General features: G+C 35.7%; 1 long non-coding RNA gene across 2 annotated transcripts in view; it reads left to right on the top strand.

The window, feature by feature from the left end:
* Window positions 1–18,016, top strand: part of LOC108584698 — a 100,129-nt gene that overhangs the window by 6,006 nt on the left and 76,107 nt on the right. For both annotated transcript variants that reach the window (XR_004182289.1, XR_002520549.2), the window contains exon 2: window positions 1,434–1,496. This is a non-coding gene — a long non-coding RNA (uncharacterized LOC108584698). The remainder of the gene's footprint in view (window positions 1–1,433; window positions 1,497–18,016) is intronic.

Here is an 18,016-nt window from a genome sequence, read left to right as displayed (position 1 = left end):
ACTGTCTACAAAAATAAAAAAATCAGCCAGGCGTGGTGATGCACACCTGTATGTAGTCCCAGCTACTCGGGAGGCTGAGGTGGGAGGATCCTTAAGCCTGGGAGGTGGAGGCTGCAGTGAGCCAGGATCGTGCCACTGTACTCCAGCCTGGGAGTGAGACCCTGTCTCAAAAAAAAAAAAAAAAAAAAAAAAAAAAGACTTAAAACATAGGAGATATTATCTTTTAGATAAGATTTACTTATGGTTACAAAATTTTATTAATTCTCATCATAATTAAGGGGAGTTTACATATGAGTTATAACCCCAATTTAGAAAGGAGTTGTGTTCCAGTGAGTAATTTAAAAATCTGATATTTAGTATTTGAAGCATATTTCCTCAAGAAACAGCATTAGACAAGGTGGCTATTGGTTCAGCTCAGCACACAGCTGAATGCTATTTATGCTAAGTGCAGGGTAAACAACTCAAACGCCACTGTAATATGTAGTCTTTGGAAATATGCTTTCAGCATATTAACTCAGATTATCCAGGAACACATCTATCCTTGGGCACCATGAAGAAGACACCTAAGGCCACAGGCCGAAGTGTACACCTTTGATTGGTCTGAGACAGTTGTTCCAGTAGGGAGGAGACCTGGAAAAGGGAATAGGGAACAAGTTGTTATATGGTTGCCGTAGCTTAGATTCTGGCAAAATCTTGTGCAAGTTATTTGGCTTCTTGCACTTTAGTCTCCTCATCTGAAAATGGAGATAATAGTAGTTCACTTTATAGCAGTTGTAGATGTCCAAATGAATAAACTAGATTTGATTCTGTTTTGTTTCCCAGGGCTCCAGAAAATGCACTATTTCATTTAAACTCTCTTCTCTAAGTAACTTAGTAGGGAGACCCTAAACATTTTTTTGACAAGACTGACAGATATATTTCATTCTTTGAAGGCTGTTTTGATTGATATCCAACAAAACTCAGCCTCTCTGTGACAGAAATCACTGGCATATCTGCATCCTTAAATCCATATCACTACCATTGTCCTAAAAAATAGTGTTTCTTCACTGTTTTCTGGCTATTCCATTTTGAACTAGAGTCAAATCAGTCCATGGAGATGGGTGATGATCTCTTATATTCTGAGACCAAAAGGTAAAAGGTGCCAGACTTCCTTTTAAAAAATTATTTTATTTCTTAAGTTGACAAATAAAAATTGTATATATTTTTGGTATACAGCAAGATGTTTTGATACATGTGTATTTTGTGGAATGGCTAAATCAAGCTATTTAACATATGTATTACTTCACATACTTTCTATGGTGAGAATGCTTAAAATTTCTCTTAGTAATTTTCAAGTACACAATATATTGTTATTAACTGTAGTCACCATGTTGTATGACAGATCTCTTGAGCTCACTCCTCCTGTTTAACTGAGACTTTGTATTCTTTAACAGACATCCTCCAGCCCCCGTCACCACCAGCCTCTGGTAACCACCATCATTCTACTGTCTGCTTCTGTGAGTCCTCTTTTAAATTCCACATATAAGTGAGATCATATGGCATTTGTCTTTCGTGTCTGGCTTATTTCACTTAGTGTAATGCCCTCCAGTTTCATTTATGTTGTTGCAAATGGCAGGATTTTCTTCTTTAAAGGCTGAATACTGTCCCATTGGATACACATAATAAATTTTCTGTATCCATTCATTTGTTAGTGGACACTTAAGTTGATTCTGTATCTTGGCCATTGTGAGTAATTTTGCAATGAACATGGAAGTGCAGATATCTCTTCAACATACTGATTTCATTTCTTTTAGGTATATACCCCTTGGTGGGACTGCTGGATCATATGGTAGTTATGTTTTTAGTTTTTTGAGGAACCTCCATATTGTTTCCATAGTGGTTGCACTAATTCCTACCAACAGTGTGCAAAGATTTCCTTTTCTCCACATCCTTGCCAACACTTACCTTTCATCTTTTTCATAATAACCAGTCTAACAGGTGTGAGGTGTGATAAGCTACAGGTAACATTTGACAGTTTACTTTAAAAGTAAACAGGCTTCCAAATTAACCCACCTTGGGAAGGTCTTATGATTCATGATGACATCCTGTCCCTCAGTGATGAACCTTATGAGTTCCTCAGATTGTTAGTGTACTAAGAAAGACATACCCTACTGACACTGAAAAGGATGCTGATTTATTTTCAAGTTACAAAGTTTTACTGGTTGTCTTGTATATAGACATTTTAGCCTATATGTTGCCATCTGTATCCACTGATTGTAACTTTTATATTGTACTCGCCAATGAAAAAGGACAACTCCTATGAGGAGTCCCCCTCCCTTCCCCTAAATTTTCCGACAAAAGCCTTCCAACTTGTAAGGGACTCTGGAACCCTCCCAATTTTGTTGGTGTGTCTTCCTGGGTTGATCCTCACATTTGGCTTCCAAAGTACATTTATCAAATTATTTCTGCCTTAAAAGACTTAATTTCAGTCAACATTCTGGCATAATCAGCAGGATTCCAGAGCAACTTCCATGGACCATCCAATGTGGCTTTTACCATTGTGCACGTACCAGTAATGAACCTATTGTGTTCCCAAATTTAAATGCTTCTGCCGGGCGCTACAGATGGGCTCCTCCTGGAACCCTCATATCTTGGCTGAAGTTCTGGTTTGTTAAAGCCAGTTTCCTCCCTGGCCAGGAGGTACAATGACTCTTTCAGAACAAGAATTACTGCTACCAATTCAAGGGAAGGGTTTTATTGGGAATTTTAGGGCAGAATAAAATAGGAGCTCAGTGAATTGTTTCCCTGGAGGCTTGGGGTGAGACAACGTTTCCTTAGTTTTCTCCTTCTCAATCACATGAGGGCACTCTTGCTCCAAAGATAAGAGACATTCACTCCCTCTGGCCAAACTGAACTTTTTGCTCAGCCTGCAGGCTTTAGAAAGACTGATCATCTCTTACCCCTGAGCATCCTGACCCTTCTTTGGAGGTGACTTGGTAGTCCAAGACACATAAGAGCTCTTTTCAGCCCATTGAATGAAATCTCCAGAAGAAAGATTCATAGTCAGCACACCTGACCCCCTACAGAGCTTGTTTTGCTCAAAGCAGCCAAGATGGAAAATGCATCCAGACTGAAGGTACACCACCTCTGTTGACACCAGCTGGTTTCATGTTCTTTTACTTGCAAGTACTTAGATAAGTGGACCCAGCTAACTCAGGTGGTCATCACAGCAGTGGCCAAAATGGAGATCTTTTGAAAATGCCTAAAATAATTTATTTGTGCACACAAATGGAAAAAGTTGGTTTTAGAACCAGATTTAATGGGAGACTTACTTCCAACAGCACCTAGAAGCTTCTAAAAGAAATTCTTTGAAAAAAAAAGTCTCCATTCAAGAGGTAAACAAAAGGATATTTGAAACCATTCAAACTATTGTACATTAGTTGAAAAATACTTAGAAGGCTCTTTCCCTTTCTTCCCCATGGCTCCTCCTTGTCTACCCCTGTTCTTTCATCTTCTCTCTTATATGAACTCATTCCTTTCTGCTTGTTCCTTGGGCTCCCATATGTCTCTTAGGCAGAGATTTTTGGAATTTCACAATGCACTCATTTACTTCTTTCAAGGTGTTTAAAATGAATTTAAATTTAAAACAGAAGGAGCAAATAAAACAACTACAGAATGAGAATGAAACTACTGAGATTCTAAAAATACAGACCCAACAAATTTTTTCTAAACTGGGACTAATGATCGACACATTTGATGATTTATTGCTAGCTTTGCCAGGCCATTTATGGTCCCAGTCTTCCATATACGTTAGTAAAATACATACAGCCACCTCCATTAAAGTGGAAGTAAACCTGATTAAAACTTTTACCCAATATCAGACAATACTCTTTAAATGTGTTGCTAGACCTCATAGTCCCTTGCAGATATAAAACTTCACTGGCCTTTTAGAAAACTTAAATTATGTCTCTGTGCTTTGAGATGTCAATTTGCTATACTCAGTAAGATCTTTGGCCGTGGAAGACAGATTAACTTGTTCTATTTACAGAGGCAAAATTTAATTCAACTGTCCTTCTAAGCTGGTGAATTTTACCTGACTCATGAATAAAATTTTAAAGGCAAAACTATAAAATCTTTATTTGCATCCATTTGTATTTTTATGTGTACATGTCTATATTTGTATATTGTTTACATGATACCAAATTGGTTTATAAATAAATGAGCATTCATCAATTAGTACGCCAAAATACTTTGTAAATTCATATCACCTGAAGAGATCTTTTAGCAAATAAGACTAATTTAATAAAAACCACCATCTTCTGAGTTTTTGGCAAAATATCCATACATTTAACTTTAAGTTTCTTTCTTAAGTGAGCATCTGATATTCACAGGCTATAAAAGTGGTTAGCAGGAAAATAACTTGAAATGATGACTAGCTTTTTCTAATATTTCAGTTTTCATACATATTCTAGGTAAGCTGTTAAAAATAAATTAGATAACTGTCAATGAGATACACCTGTAAAGGAACTTTACATGTAATTTGAAATCTTAAAGCTATGTTAAATTAAATAATAGATACTCATTAAATGTCTGGGTCATTTCCAACTAAGGTAAACATGTTATAACAAAACATGTTTCTAAAGATTATAAAATGGTTTTCATTTATAAGATACTTATATGTGACAAACAAAGATTCTTGTTGCCGAGGTTGTCATTAAAATGTAAGGTCACTAAGAGTTAAAAGTTCTAATTAATATTTATATATAATTTTATATATAGAATGTGCCAAAAGTAAGATGTGTTTTTGATGAGAAAAAATTATAAGAAGCATTCTTTATTATAATAATTATTATAAAAATGTGTTCTTTATTGAGAAAGAAAAAATAATTTTGTCTAATTTGTAGGTTACTTAAAGGTTGTTTCAAAATATGGACTTAGGAAGGAAAGAGAAACAAGATTGGGAGAGAAAAATATGAAGAAGGTTATGGATATGAAGAGGCATTTTTAGTAAGGAGGGTTAAAAAGAAAAGAGAATAATTTTGTATGAGAAAGGATCTCATATGATAAAGTTTTGTCCTAAAGTAGAATGACTGGTTATTTTTTTTAATGATTGGTTATTTAAGAAAGAGGAAATATAGGATAAAGCAGAAAGTCCAAGCATGTTTTCAATGGTCTGTGTATGTCATGATAAGGTTTGTGAAAAGATAATTTATGAAAAAAAATTTGTGTATGATTAAGTTGGCTATAATTCTAAAGGAATTATTTCTAAGTATTTCTAAGATTAAGCTTTGACATTGAAAATATGCTAGAACAAAACTAAAACATCGTAGTCCCCTGTATTATAACAACAAGGTTTTTGTAAAGTATTTTCTTATAATAAAATTGCAAACGATTTTTATTTAAAAATTTTAAAATCTATTTCTTTTTGGAACTTCCTTTTATCAAGATAATTTCTGTGTTGTCCTTACTTGGTTTTGGTTGCTTTAAAAGGGTTAAGGTTTTTGTATCCATGTAACTTTCTTTATTGCTTTTGAAGTCTTTTGATTACCACTCTGGTTAAATGAATAAGTATTAATTAACAGTGACCAGTGATTCTGTTTTGATCAAATGCTTGGAACTTTTGACATCTTTGACAAACTTCCCCCAAATCAACTCCTAAAATATGCTGTTTCCCCTAAAATTAACTTTAGGGTTTTCTAGTTAGACCTCTGGAGAACTTCAAAGAATATGTCTTGTAGAGATATTAAATTATTAGATTTATTTGGTAAATTGTATGAGAAACATTGTCAAATGATAAATGATACTAGATCTTCTTTCAGTTATATTTATGGGCATGTTATTGATATAAATATCCCCAGAATTATATAAATTTATAAAAATCTAATGTTATGAGTCATAATTTTGACTATGTTAAATCTTTCCTAAAGTTATATTTGTATGGATATGTTATTAATAGGAATATTGTAAAGATTACATGAAATGTATAAAAGTTTGTAAGTCATGATGTGATGCTGTCAGTCATTATTCTTCTTTGTTGTTTTAAAATGCCACATATAATAGAAATAACTAAATTTCTTTGTCAATTGGAAACTTCTACTAGATTTTAACCATGACTATTTTAAGTTTTTGTTATCCACAGTTATTATTTTGAATTTTTTACTAAAAGCATTTACAATGAGCTGTAGTCCAAAATTGCTTCTCATGGAAAAGACTCTGACAAGTACTGTTGAACACAGATTTCTGATAACGTTAAGATCAATGTATTAGGTAAAAACTTCCATAACTCTAATAATAAACTGATGGATTCATGAAGACAGCAAACCCAACACAAAGCAAAACAAGAATACCATGAAACTAAACTGATAGAGGACTAAAATGATTTTTATGACTGTTTGAAACATTGCTGATTCTTTTCATATTTATTTTCCAGTCAAGAATTTTGTTTCATCTGAGCTATTTATATCTTATAGCAATTGGATAAAGTATAGTTTTGTGAGCAAAATTGAAAGATTTACCTTTTTCTCTCTACCTAAATTCTCCAGAGAGTTTAGAAACTGTTCATAAGTGTTCTTATTTTATGGTAATATATTTATTTGCATAAATTCGATTCAATTCTGTTTTCTTTTGTATTAAGATACATTGGAAATCCTGGTTATTTTACCAAGGCTTTGACTATAATGTCATACCTTCAAATATGACAAGACTGCTTTGAAGGATTGAAACTGACTTGGAAAAGACTGGCCTGGTACCCTGTCTACATAGTTCCTTTATAGAGTTCCTGACCTAGCAGTAATTAAAGAATGTCACTTTCTGACAGGCCTAGGAACCTCCAGATATTTTGGGTACCTCAAAAAGACAGAAATTCACCCATTTCATACAGGTATTATAGGCACAGTCTGATGGTGAATCCTTGGCTTGGCTCCCTAGCCTGAAGGGGTTTTTAAAAGTCTAATCTAAAATCCCTTATGAAAAAGTTCCAGCAAAGTCAACCTAAAAGAACCTATATGGCCAATCACTATTTTTGTTGTACTTTATGCAAATAATTAGGTCAACTGTGATAAGACAAAAACTTATATTGTGAATAGAATTGGTCTCATTATTTGTCTTTGGTAAAAAAGGAAGACTGGAGAGAGAATAATTATGTTTCAGAAGAAAACTATAGTATACTTGCTTTTTGATTCTAGACCTGCCCATTGTTTTTGATATTTATTATTATTATTATTTGCCTACAATTTGGACTGAATATTAGATTCCTTGAGATCAATGGCTAATGTCTCCCAGTGACTGGAGATGATTCCTTATTTAGGAAACTAACATGTAGCCTGTCTCATGACCTGCCCCATGTTGCTAGTAATATTGCCTGCCTGTGATAACAAAGTTATTTCCCCTTGCTGAGGGACATGACTTCCTAGGCATGGGCCTTCCCCGTGCTGAGAAATAAAGAATGTCTGTCACTCTAACTTAAGCAGAGATTGAGTATCAATGTTTCCATGGGAAGATTTTTGATCAAAAGGGGGAAATAACCTACAGGTTATTTCCTGGTCGCATTTGATAGTTCACTTCAAAAGTAAACAGGCTTCCAAATTAACCCACCTTGGGAAAGTCTTGTGATTCATGCTGACATCCTGTCCCTTAGTGATGAATCTTATCATGAGTTCCTCAAATTGTTAATGTATTGATTAAGGCATAACTTACTGACTCTGAAAAGGACACTGATTTTATTTCTAAATCATAAAGTATTACTAATTATTTTGCATATAGACATTTTAGCTTGTACTTTGCAATCTGTATCTAGATTGCAACCTCTCTTTTATAATCTCCAATTAAAAATGACTATTCCACTATGGGGAGTTCCCCTCCGTTCTCCTCAATTTTCCTATAAAGGCCTTCCAACTTGTAATAGACTCTAGAACCCTCCCCAATTTTTTGGTATGTCTTCCTAGTCCAGTCCTCACATCTGGCTTCCAATGCAATACATGGAATGCAGAAATAATTTGTTAAATTATTTTTGCCTCAACAGCCTCAGTTTTGGTTGACATGTGATATCTCACTATGGTTTTATTATTATGCAAATTATATAATTTGCATTTCCCTGATGATTAGTGATGTTGAGCATTTTAAAAATATACTGTTGGCTATTTGTATGTCTTTCTGAGATATGTCTATTCAGTGTGACTTTTGGTAAGTTCTTTTACCCCTTTGAGCCTTGCTTTTGTTAGTTTTTTATCCCCCCCTTGCTCATTTTAAAATCAGGTTATTTGTTTTCTTGCTATTGAGTTGTTTGAATTCCTTATATGTTGGATATTAAGCCCTTATCAGATGTACAGTTTGCAAATGTTTTCTCCCATTTCATCGGTTGTCTCTTCACTTTGTTGTTTTGTTTTCATTTTTGTTGTTTTGTCATGCAGATTTTTAATTTGATATAATTCCGTCTGTTTTGCTTTTGTTGCCTGTGCTTTTGGGTTCATATCCAAAAACTGTTGCCCAAACCAATGTCATAGCATTTTCCCCCTGTGCTTTCTTCTAGCAGTTTTATAGTTTTAGGTCTTATGTTTAAGTCTTTAATTCACTTTGAGCTGTTTCTTTAATATGGGGTAAGATAACGTCCTATTCATTCTTTCTGCATGTCGGTATCCAGTTTTCCCAACACTATGAACTAGACTGTCCTTTCCCTATTGTGTGCTCTTGGCACTTTTGTCAAAAATTAATTTATCATAAATGTATGAATTTATTTCTGGGCTCTCAATTATGTTCTATTGGTTTATATGTCTGTTTTTATGCTACTACTATGCTGTTTCGACTACTATAGCTTTGTAGTAGATTTTGAAATCAGGGTCATGTCTTTAGCTTTGTTTGTTTTACTCAAGATTGTTTTAGCTATTTGGGTTATTTTGTGGTTCCATATACATTTTAGAGTATTTTTTCTGTTTCTGTGAGAGGTATCATTAGCATTTTGATAGGGATTACATTGTATCTGTAGATTACTTTGGGTAGTATGGACATTTTATCAATATTATTCTTTTAATCCATAAACATGAAATATCATTTCATTTATTTACATATTCTTCAACTGATTTTTAGCAGCATCTGAGTTGCCTCCCACACATCAGTTTATTAGACGACAACAGACTCACAAACTAAATTGAACCAAAACAAAAGAAGACCTACAGAAAGAAATGCTACTCTGAAAACAGAAGGAAGGGTTGTTATTCATGGTGGGGAAAACATAACCAGCATATATGATTTAAGTTTTAACAAAGCATTAACTGTTAGCACAAAATGATAGGATATAGCACATAGGAAATAGCTTGCTTAATCACTTTTCATTATCTGTAACTAACGTTTTCTCCACTGCTGCTGGACTCAGGCAGTGTATTAGTCTGCTCTAGCACTGCTATAAGTAAATATCTGAGACTTATAAAGAAAAGAGGTTTAATTGGCTCACAGTTTCGCAGGCTGTGCAGGAAGCATGGCTAGGGAGGCCTCAGGAAACTTATAATCATGGCAGAAGGGGAAAGAGAAGCAGGCACGTCTTACATGGCCAGAGCAGAAGGAAGAGAGAGAGCAGGGAGGTGCTACACACTTTTAAACAACCAGACAGCTAGATCTTGTGAAAACTCTATCATGAGAAGAGCTCTAGGGGGATGGTGCTAAACCATGAGAAACCGCCCTGATGATCCAATCACCTCTCCCCCAGGCCTCACCTCCATTGGGGATTATATTTCAACATGAGATTTGGGCAGGGACACAAATCCAAACCATATCAGGAATCTCCTCATAACGATGTCCTCTGTTTTTCTTCCAGTGTATTTGGGTTTTGAGTGGCTGTAGTCTCAGGTGTGAGCTCAGCTCCTGTCTACACAAGTGATATTTGAATTCATCTTTTCACATTTGAACTTATCACCTCTGTCCATTTTTTACATTGCCCTTTTTCAAATGCATTTCTTTCACTGGACATTCATTTACAACTCAAATTATACCCAGTGAAAGCCCATCTTCTACTCTTTCCCAGGGAAGGGTTGCCACAGCCTTTTCCCTTACACCATTTAGTCTCCAAATCAGGCAATTTATAAGTCCCATTTGTAACTTATCAATAGTGTCTTACCAACTACACCAAGCCAGGTAATGCAAATTTACATGATTCCCTGAGTCACTAGAAGGAGTTCCTAGAGATTCAAGTTCACTGCCCTTGCCTTACTTATACCTTATGCAAGTTAATTTTGATCCCTGGTGGTTACCCACAATTTCTCTTTAGGGAAGTTTAAAAATACCACCAAAAAGAAACTTCAGATTCATTTAAAATCTATTCTTGCCTTTTTTCCTCTATGTACCTTTTATTACTTAAAATTGTTCAATTTTCTTCTAGAAGATTTTAGATTATTATGTCATCTTTTCCCTCTGTGCAGTTTTAGAATCACAGTAATATTGCCCAGAATGTTGGAGCTATGTCTTCACCATAGTACATTCCCTAGCATTGGTCTTTTCTAGTTAATCCCTGAGACTTTCCAAAGCTTTTACATAGTGGAAGGGAATAAAGGAGGCAGTGAGACAAAGCAAGGTTTGAATCCCAGTTCTGCTATTTTCTAGCAGGGTGACTTTTGATGAATTCCTTTACTCCTCTGAGCCTTGCTTTTGTCTGTTAGTTTCTTTCCCTCTTAACTATAAAATGAAGTTGGTAATGTGTGCCTCATAGACTGGCTTTAAGAATTAAATGAGGTAACACAGTGGTGGTTCTACCTAGCAGGATCCCTAACAGTGGCTCAGTGAGTGCTAGCTCCTTTCTCCCTCACTTCTCATCCCATTCCACCCCCTTTCATCCAGGAGCTAAGTAGAACCAATTTCCTGAGAGTTAATGGGTTGAAGTTCAGATGGAAGTAGATTCTGACATTATATGCATTATTAATACAAATCGACAAACATGTGTTTTTCACTTCCATGTAGTTCTCTTATAGGAAAACCTCAGCTGTGTAAAATACCACCCCAAACCCATAAGCGGAAAAAGAGAAAAGTAATTTTGGTAAAAGTCTATGCACTTTCCATGACCAGCATTCATTTAACTCACAGGAGAGGATGCATGAAGGTCCTATGCTCTATTGTGTTGGACCTTGGCTTTCAAATTTATAATATATTAGAAAAGACTGGACGAAGCAGGAACATTGGCAGTACTGAAAACTACAGCTGTGGCCTGGAGTCAAGAAAGGAAGCAGGAAAACCACAAAAATTAGATAGGATAATTTTCCTTAAAAAAAGAAGTAGTTTAGCACCTTGAGCAGTTCTGCAGTCCCTGAGAACATTGTAGGCTAGTATAACGATCAGTGTTCATAATAATGGTCCTTAATTGTCAGTAAAAGTATGTATTATGTGATTTGTAGTTGATGTAAGTATATTGGGAAGTGTATAATAATTTACAAAAACTTCTCCGCTAAGTAGCTAATATCTTTTCTTAAAAAAGATGTTGGTGGCCCTTCATCAGAGAAACTTCTATTATCTTGAAACTTCAGTATTTGTAACATCTGTGATAAGTCAGTTACTTTCACTAACGCCAGTGTGTGTGTGGTGAGGGGGTGGGTGTGGGTGGGGTATGTACATACAAATAAATAAAAATATTTGTTATGATATATTCAAGTAAAAACATCCCCTTTCAACTCCACATTGGGAGAGTTAGTTACCAAAGGTATAAAAATTCTTAATTCTAGTATGGTTTCACAGAACATTGCTACAGTGAAGCCTCAGAAGATAAAACCACATCTATCAAATACTATTTCCCTGAATTAGGAATAAACATCCTTTGAGTAAATAAGAGCCTTCTTCACCTGAAGAAATAAAACTTCACACTTCCCATCATCACCTGAAAAAAGTGATTTTTGTCATTCTCCCTCTGCATTAAATTATCCTGAATGTTTCAGCTTCTTAAAGTAAATTGGCTTCCCCAGAACTAGCTATGTTTTTGAAATTACGTTTCTTTCCTTAGAAATAATTTCCATATGTTATTGAACTCTACCACAAAGTTTCTATCCTGGGTAACTTTTCTTCTGCAACTTGGTGGATTTAAATATAATAGTTACATAGGCCACATATATATTGACAATATTTATTATCAATATTTGTGACTTACAAGTTTTAATTTTTTCCTCATTTTTTTTCAGAACAAACCAAAGGCCTATATCCAACAGATGCTGAAGTTTTACTTCCATTTAAAAGGAATATATATAGCATATAAATATATATTTTATATTAAAAGAAATATATATTGCATATAATATATATTTTGTGTATAAATATGATATAGATAACAAATACATATGTATGTGTAAATATGTATGTTTATTACGTATATTACATTTACATAATAGTATACATATGTATATCTTGCCTTTATTTGGATTAATCAAGTATTTTTAAATGTTATTTCATTTGTCCGTGTTAGCTTGTTATATATTTATGTATTAGTCTTCTAGTAGTTATTCTAAACATTTCAACATGTATGCTTGGCTTATTCAGTTTATCATTATTTAGAACTTTTAGTATTTCATGGATAATGCAAGAATTTAAAAACTTAAACTTCATTTACTCCATTTTCGATTTTTATGCTTTTGTTGTCAAGTATCTTAATTCTTTCTCTATTTTAAGTTTTATCAAACATAACTGTTTTTATACAGTGAGCATTTGTTCATATTGATGTCCTTTCACCCTTTCTGCTGCTCTTCATTCCCTGCTGCATTCCTCTGCTTCCATTTGGGGAGATTTTCTTTTTCTTTTTCTTTTTTTTTAAAATTATACTTTAAGTCTAGGGTACATGTGCACAACATGCAGGTTTGTTACATAGGTGTACATGTGCCATGTTGGTTTGCTGCACCCATCAACTCATCATTTACATTAGATAATTCTCCTAATGCTATTCCTTCCCCAGCCCCCAACCCACCGACAGGCCCGGGTGTGTGATGTTCCCCACCCTGTGTCCAAGTGTTCTCATTGTTCAATTCCCACCTAAGAGTGAGAACATGCAATGTTTGGTTTTCCGTCCTTGTCACAGTTTACTGAGAATGATGGTTTCCAGCTTCATGCACATCCCTGCAAAGGACTGGAACTCATCCTTTTTTATGGCTGCATAGTATCCCATGGTGTGTATGTGCCACATTTTCTTAATCCAGTCTATCATTGATGGACATTTGAGTTGGTTCCAAGTCTTTGCTGTTGTGAATAGTGCCGCAATAAACATATGTGTGCATGTGTCTTTATAGTAGTATGATTTATAATCCTTTGGATATATACCCAGTAATGGGATGGCTGGGTCAAATGGTATTTCTAGTTCTGGAACCTTGAGGAATGGCCACACTGTCTTCAGCAATGGTTGAACTAGTTTACACTCCTACCGACAGTGTAAAAGCGTTCCTATTTCTCCACATCCTCTCCAGCATCTCTTGTTTCCTGAGTTTTTAATGATTGCCATTCTAACTAGTGTGAGATGGTATCTCATTGTGGTTTTGATTTGCAATTCTCTGATGACCAGTGATGGTGACCATTTTTCATGTGTCTGTTGGCTGCATTAATGTCTTCTTTTGAGAAGTGTCCATTCATATCCTTTGCCGACTTTTTGATGGGGTTGTTTGTTTTTCTCTTGTAAGTTTGTTTCAGTTCTTTGTAGATTCTGGATATTAGCCCTTTGCCAGATGGATAGATTGCAGAAATTTTCTCCCCTTCTGTAGGTTGCCTGTTCACTCTGATGGCAGTTTCTTTTGCCATGCAGAAGCTCTTTAGTTTAATTAGATCCCATTTGTCAATTTTGGCTTTTGTTGCCATTGCTTTTGGTGTTTTAGTCATGAAGTCTTTGCCCATGCCTATATCCTGAATAGTATTGCCTAGGTTTTCTTCTAGGGTTTTTATGGTTTTAAGTCTAATATTTAAGTCTTTAATCCATCTTGAATTAATTTTTGTGTAAGGTGTAAGGAAGGGATCCAGTTTCAGCTTTCTACATATGGCTAGCCAGTTTTCGCAGCACCATTTATTAAATAGGGAATCCTTTCCCCATTTCTTGTTTTTGTCAGGTTTGTCAAAGATCAGATGGTTGTAGTGTGTGGTGTTATTTCTGAGGACTCTGTTCTGTTCCATTGGTCCATGTATCTGTTTTGGTACCAGGACCATGCTGTTTTGGTTACTGTAGCCTTGTAGTATAGGTTGAAGTCAGATAGCGTGATGCCTCCAGCTTTGTTCTTTTTGCTTAGGATGGTGTTGGCAATGTGGGCTCTTTTTGGTTCCATATGAACTTTGAAGTAGTTTTTTCCAATTCTGTGAAGAAAGTCATTTGTAGCTTGATGGGGATGGCATTGAATCTGTAAATTACCTTGGGCAGTATGGCCATTTTCACAATATTGATTCTTCCTATCCATGAGCATGGAATGTTCTTCCATTTGTTTGTGTCCTCTTTTATTTTGTTGAGCAGTGGTTTGTAGTTCTCCTTGCAGAGGTCCTTCACGTCGCTTGTAAATTGTATTCCTAGGTATTTTATTCTCTTTGTAGCAATTGTGAATGGGAGTTCACTCATGATTTGGCTCTCTGTTTGTTCGTTATTGGTGTATAGGAATGCTTGTGATTTTTGCACATTCATTTTGTATCCTGAGACTTTGCTGAAGTTGCTTATCAGCTTAAGGACATTTGGGGCTGAGATGATGGGGTTTTCTAAATATACAATCATGTCATCTGCAAACAGGGACAGTTTGACTTCCTCTTTTCCTAATTGAATGTCCTTTATTTCTTTCTCTTGCCTGACTGCCCTGGCCAGAACTTCCAACACTTTATTGAATAGGAGTGGTGAGAGAGGGCATCCTTGTCTTGTGCCGGTTTTCAAAGGGAATGCTTCCAGTTTTTGCCCATTCTGTATGATATTGGCTGTGGGTTTGTCATAAATAGCTCTTATTATTTTGAGATATGTTCCATCAATACCTAGTTTATTGAGAGTTTTTAGCATGAAGGGCTGTTGAATTTTGTCGAAGGCCTTTTCTGCATCTATTGAGATAATCATGTGGTTTTTGTCGTTGGTTCTGTTTATGTGATGGATTACGTTGGTTGATTTGCATTTGTTGAACCAGCCTTGCATCCCAGGGAGGAAGCCCACTTGATCATGGTGGATAAGCTTTTAGATGTGCTGCTGGATTCAGTTTGCCAGTATTTTATTGAGGATTTTCACATCTATGTTCATTAGGGATATTGGTCTAAATTTCTCTTTTTTTTTGTGCGTCTCTACCAGGCTTTGGTATGATGCTGGCCTCATAAAGTATGTTAGGGAGGATTCCCTCTTTTTCTTGATTGGAATAGTTTCAGAAGGAATGGTACCAGCTCCTCTTTGTACCTCTGGTAGAATTTGGCTAGGTATCCGTCTGGTCCTGAACTTTTTTGGTTGGTAGGCTATTAATTATTGCCTCAATTTCAGAGCCTGTTATTGGTTTATTCAGAGATTCAACTTCTTCCTGGTTTAGTCTTGGGAGAGTGTATTTGTGCAGGAATTTATTTCTTCTAGATTCTCTAGCTTACTTGCATAGAGGTGTTTATAGTATTCTCTGATGGTAATTTGTATTTCTGTGGGATCAGTGGTGATATCCCCTTTATCATTTTTTATTGCATCTATTTGAGTCTTCTCTCTTTTCTTCTTTATTAGCCTTGCTAGTGGTCTATCAGTTTTGTTAATCTTTTCAAAAAACCAGTTCCTGGATTTATTGGGTTTTTTTGAAGGATTTTTTGTGTGTCTGTCTTCTTCAGTTCTGTCCTGATCTTAGTTATTTCTTGTCTTCTGCTAGTTTTTGAATTTTTTTGCTCTGCCTTCTCTAGTTCTTTTAATTGTAATGTTAGGGTGTCAATTTTAGATCTTTCCTACTTTCTCTTGTGGGCATTTAGTGCTATAAATTTCCCTCTACACACTGCTTTAAATGTGTCCCAGAGATTCTGGTACATTGTGTCTTTGTTCTCCTTGGTTTCAAAGAACATCTTTATTTCTGCCTTCATTTCATTATTTACCCAGTAGTCATTCAGGAGCAGGTTGTTCTGTTTCCATGTAGTTGTGTGGTTTTGTGTGAGTTTCTTAATCCTGAATTCTAATTTGATTGCACTGTGGTCTGAGAAACAGTTTGTTGTGATTTCTATTCTTTCACATTTGCTGAGGAGTGCTTTCCTTCCAATTATGTAGTCAGTTTTAGAATAAGTGTGATGTGGTGCTGAGAAGAATGTATATTCTGTTGATTTGAGGTGGAGAGTTCTGTAGATATCTATTAGGTTCGCTTGGTGCAGAGCTGAGTTCAAACCCTGGATATCCTTGTTAACCTTCTATCTCATTGATCTCTCTAATATTGACAGTGGGGTGTTAAAGTCTCCCATTATTATTGTGTGGTAGTCTAAGTCTCTTTGTAGGTCTCTAAGGACTTGCTTTATGAATCTGAGTGCTACTGTATTGGGTGCATATATATTTAGGAGAGTTAGCTCTTCTTGTAGAATTGATCCCTTTACCATTATGTAATGGCCTTCTTTGTCTCTTTTGATCTTTGTTGGTTGAAAGTCTCTTTTATCAGAGACTAGGATTGCAACCCCTGCCTTTTTTTGCTTTCCATTTGCTTGGTAGATCTTCCTCCATCCCTTTATTTCGAGCCTATGTGTGTCTCTGCATGTGAGATGGGTCTCCTGCATACAGCACACTGATGGGTCTTGACTCTTTATGCAGTTTGCCAGTCTGTGTCTTTTAGTTGGGGCATTTAGCCCATTTACATTTACGGTTAATATTGTCATGTGTGAATTTAATCCTGTCATTTTGATGTTAGCTGGTTATTTTGCCCATTAATTGATGCAGTTTCTTCACAGCATTAATGGTCTTTACAATTTGGCATGTTTTTGCAGTGGCTGCTACCAGTTGTTTCTTTCCATGTTTAGTGCTTCCTTCAGGAGCTCTTGTAAGGCAGGCCTGGTGGTGACAAAATCTCATGGCATTTGCTTGTCTGTAAAGGATTTTATTTCTTCTTCACTTATGAAGCTTCGTTTAGCTGGATATGAGATTCTGGGTTGAAAATTCTTTTCTTTAAGAATGTTGAATATTGACCCCTACTCTCTTCTGGCTTATAGGGTTTCTGCAGACAGATCCACTGTTAGTCTGATGGACTTTCCTTTGTGGGTAACCCAACCTTTCTCTCTGGCTACCCTTAGCATTTTTTCCTTCATTTCAACCTTGGTGAATCTGACAATTATGTGTATTGGGGTTGCTTTTCTTGAGTAGTATCTTTGTGGTGCTTTCTGTATTTCCTGAATTTCCATGTTGGTCTGCCTTGCTAGATTGAGGAAGCTATTCTGGATAATATCCTGAAGAGTGTTTTCCAACTTGTATGCATTATCCTCATCACTTTCAGGTACACCAATCAAATGTAGATTTGGTCTTTTCACATAGTTCCATATTTCTTGGAGGCTTTGTTCATTTCTTTTTACTCTTTTTTCTTTAAACTTGTCTTCTCACTTTATTTCATTAATTTGATCTTCAATCACTGATATCCTTTCTTCCACTTGATCTAATTGGCTAATGAAGCTTGTGCATGCATCACAAAGTTCTTGTGCCATGGTTTTCAGCTCCATCAGGTCATTTAAGGTCTTCTCTACACTGTTTATTCTAGTTAGCCATTCGTCTAACCTTTCTTCAAGGTTTTTACCTTCCTTGTGATGGGTTAGAACATGCTTCTTTAGCTCGGAGAAGTTTGTAATTAATGACCTTCTGAAGCCTACTTCTGTCAACTTGTCAAAGTCATTCTCCATCCAGTTTTTTTCCATTGCTGGTGAGGAGCTGTGATCCTTTGAAGGAGAAGAGGTGCTCTGGTTTTTAGAATTTTCATCTTTTCTGCTCTGGTTTCTCCTCATCTTTGTGGTTTTATCTACCTTTGGTCTTTGATGTTGGTGACCTACAGATGGTGTTTTGGTGTAGATAACCTTTTTGTTGATGTTGATGCTATTCCTTTCTGTTTGTTAGTTTCCCTTCTAACAGTCAGGTCCCTCAGCTGCAGGTCTGTTGGAGTTT

This window comes from Papio anubis, chromosome 2 (assembly GCF_008728515.1).
Source record: "Papio anubis isolate 15944 chromosome 2, Panubis1.0, whole genome shotgun sequence".
Taxonomy (NCBI): Eukaryota; Metazoa; Chordata; class Mammalia; order Primates; family Cercopithecidae; genus Papio; species Papio anubis.
Note: the sequence above shows the minus strand (reverse complement) of the source record. Positions and strands in the feature narration are given on the sequence as shown.